Below are 4,165 nucleotides of genomic sequence, written 5' to 3'. Positions count from 1 at the left end.
TTAAGCAGTGCATAAAGCATCCTGCATTTAATAGTCACTTATCCAAACCCCATGTAGTACGTTTTAGGAACATAAGCAAACATGTTCAAACCTGACTGCCAAAAGATTGGCTACTAAATCCATATTGAGACATCTAAATAAAGAGGCTTGATTTTTTGTGAAGTGCAGAGCACCCGCAACTGGTTTTGAAGTCGTGGAAGTTGGAAGTCTCCAGCACTTCTGAAAATCAGACCAATTTTAATTAGTTGCCTAACTATAGATTTTCCAGTGTCTTTAGGGACCCACATTTCACATTTTGGCTATAAGCATTATTAAGAAGATTCTCTTAATCAAAAAATCATTCTCATTCAATACAATTCACCAAGAAGGCCATTTCAATTGTGGTCTGGTTTTGAGACAGCTGATACTGTGTCATAATAGTAGAAAAGAAACAAATTGATCAGATATGACACACAATATTTAATTTATGAACTGTTGTCCCAAGAGAATTAAGAAACTTAATTTTTTATATGTATTATATAAACAGTGTAAATATTTTGGAAAGTAATCATAATTATCCTTTTCATCATTATACACTAATTATACAGGTGTGCATGTTTTCCTTCTAGGGTGGTGCAGCAGCTGTCACAATGGGGTTCTGGACCATGACTAGGGGCTTACACACTACAGTCATACAAATAATAATATAATATGCAGGTGTGTGTATATATCTATATCTGGTGTGTGTACACACACATGCATACAGAGACAGTGGAAGTCAATTGAATTACGCAGGTCATACTGAAGGAATGTTAAAACATCAAAACATTCATATTACATCACCTCATCTCAGATCTCAAGTCCCACATATTTTACAGCAAAGCTACTTGGGAAAAGTTTTCAATCTTTTTAAAGCTGGGACTATTATTCATATCTATTCATCTGTAAAATTCTACAACCTACTTAATGTTCCATGTAGGTCATGTTTGCTAGTGACTTTTACTTTGGCAGCTGTATAAATGGCCATAAATATGTGTCCATCCAGATGCCTAGTGTCTCCACACCAGAAGAAGCTTTATCACAAACGATAAAGAATTTGACATGAGCTCCCTTATAAAAAAGGTTGAGACTGTAAAACCCATATTAGTGGTGCAAAAGACTAAACCACACACCTTTTGGCCTCAATGACCGGATCTTCTTCTGCAAATGCACTGCATTCAACACTGATGTGTTACACAGGCTTGGAAATCCCTTCTTGGAGGATGGAGGTGTAATCCATCTGTTAAAACAGTGTTAAGAGAAGTGACAGGGGGCTGGTTAACGTTTCATTGTTATGTGCCTGTCTCTTCAAACCCTCCCTGCTGTTCACAGACACCCAGTGAGCATGTGCAGGTGTCTGTTGCTCTGTGCAGCTGAGAGGGATAGCTGGAGGATCAGCTCCCAACCTGGGCAGCTGCCAAGCGGGAGAATGAGATGGTGTCATTGTATCCTAAAAACAGGTGCATTCAGTCAGACAGAGACATAAAAACTGGACACGGAGCTACAGACACCTGCACATTCTCCATGAACCTGGGAACAGCAGGGAGAATTTAGAGACACAGGCATGTAACTGAGCAGTTAAAATAAACAGCCCGCTGTCTATAATCTTGACACCGTTTTAACAGATGGGTTATAAAAGTGTCTGGTGAAACTACTATTCTGCATTGCAACCAAATAATATGTGAATATTTCTGATGCATTTCCCTGATTGTCTCTGCAGGTAAGAGGGGTGGGGGTTTCATCCCAAGGCATGACACTGAATACTTTTAGGCCTTGTCTACACTTAAAATTTTTGCTGCTATAACTAAAGCAGGAACTGCCCCTCGTGTAGATGTAGTTATACCAGTATAGAAGTGCTTAGAAAAGTATAGCTTGTTAAGCGAAAGCTGTTATAAAACACTTTATCTCAGTATCACTGTGTCCACAGTAGGGCTTTTATTAACGATGTCAGTAAAAAAATCACACCTCTTACCAAATGGCTGTGCTGCTAAAACTTTTTAAAATGTAGACAAGGACTAGTTATCATAAGACCAACTGTACAGACCTCAGAGGGAGAGAAAAATGATAGTGAATACATCTACAATTACAGTATCTAAAATAGCATTTTATGCATAATAACCTTATGCTCTTAAGATCCAACAATTTGGGCCTCCCAGAGCTAAAGACAAATGCTGCATGTCTCATTGGAAACCATTCCTAGCATTGACAAGATCTTGGACATAAACCTGGCTTTGTTCCATAATTGAATATTGCTCATATTGAGTGTCAGGTCAATATATGTTAGAGGGGGGAAATTAAGGTTTTAGAAAAGAAAAGGAACCTTTCTCTGGCAGGTAATTTTCTTTTAAAACATTGTGGCTCTCTGGAGCTGCTCAGAAGTTTGGCATGTTAGAAGTAGGCCCAGTGGAGGTAGATTAGTGGTAAGACAGTCAAACATGAATGGTGAATGCAACTGAGACCTTATCCCAAGGCTATGTCTACACTACTGTGGATTGACACTCTGGTAATCAATGCACTGGGGGTCAATTTAGCGGGTCTAGTGAAGACCCACTAAGTCGACAGCAGAGCGCTATCTGGTGAACGCTAGTACTCCACCGGGAACTAGAGGCTTAAGGTAAGTCGACGGGAGAGTTATTCACATAGCTGCGTAACTTAGGTCGATTTACAGCAGATATAGACTCTATTGAAGTCTATGAGAGACTTTCTATTGACGTCAATGGGCTTAGGACCAAACTGTTTGTCAACTGGGGCTGGTTTGAAGATGTAAAATGCTAAATAAGTGCTAAGCGCTAGTTTTAGCAGTCTGGATAGCTGAATACCTTTAAGAGAAGCATTTTCCAAGTAAAGCAAATTCTGTTCTACAGGTGCGTGTTTTCTTCAGGGATGTAAAGTACTTTATATACTTTACAATAATGAAGTATCTTGAAACAAGTACTTGTTTAATGATGCGAGGAAGACTTGGTTGATGTATCTCCAGTTAGCCTGTGCTGCAAAAATATTTCTTTCTTTTTCAATTTATCAAAAATCATGTCTCCATTAAGCTCTGTGCTCATGGCTAAACAGAAAAATAAGATAATTTGTGAGTGATAAGTAAATGGATCCCTCCCCGATATAGCTTTATAATGTCCTTACTTTTAGCCATTGTCGTCTTAGATAAAAGCCACAGGATTTGATTCTTCTTTCATAACAGTAAAGTGATGCAACTCCAGTGGGCATGATTCTGATCCCATTAATGTCAGTGTAAATTAGTTATAGCTTCTCTGACGTCAGTGGAGTTACACAGTCCAACATTTTCAAAAGCACCTAAGTGACTTAGAGGCCTATGGCAACGGGACTTAGGCACTTTGGAACATTTTACCAAGCCACATAAAACTGGTGTGAGATCAGAGTCAGATTGTAGAGTTAGAAATAAATATTGCAATGCACACTGTCTTCCTTTTCTTATTATTTATTATATGTATTTTGGTTGTGCTTTGGTGCCCCAGTCATGGACCACTTTCCCTGCCCCCTGAGAATGTCTTCACAACCCCATAAATCCTCAGAGCAATGGTTTCTTTATAAAATTGTCCAAAATTATATCAGATGCTCTGATCTCAGAATTTTTCCTGCACAAATAATGCTTAATCGCTACACAGATGTCTGTAGGGAATTTGTCTTAATGTAGCTGAGGTCAGTGTTGAAGTTGTGTGTTTGAGTGTGATTGTGAGAAACAGGATGTGTGCATTGGGGCTGGCTATACATTGGACCCAAAAGGATGTTTGTTAGGGAGCTCTGGAGGCTGTGATGAGTGGATTTGGAGATTATAATATTTGGGGGTAAGGGATGTTAACTGAGGCTTATGTGGAAGGTAGTGCTGTCTTCCCGAGTGACTGTCCTGACTTTTAGTGGCTACATTGATAGGAAAGGTGGTTGAGCAATCTTAACTCTATATTAATGAAAAGCTTTGTGTAGTTCTGAATAGAAATCTGAACTGAAAGAGGCAGAAGAAACACTTAAAAAACATCACCAGCGCCACTGTTTGTAGCCTAAAGCCAATCAGAAAGCTAAGCCATCCTGCTGGTGCCTGTATGTGTTGTGGCCACTGGTGGGGTTTTTGTTTTTTTTCCTGTATGGTGAGAAGTTTGGATTTTAGTGCTTAAATTAAAAA

Source organism: Trachemys scripta, chromosome 8 (assembly GCF_013100865.1).
Source record: "Trachemys scripta elegans isolate TJP31775 chromosome 8, CAS_Tse_1.0, whole genome shotgun sequence".
Classification (NCBI taxonomy): domain Eukaryota; kingdom Metazoa; phylum Chordata; order Testudines; family Emydidae; genus Trachemys; species Trachemys scripta.
This window is presented reverse-complemented; position numbering follows the sequence as displayed.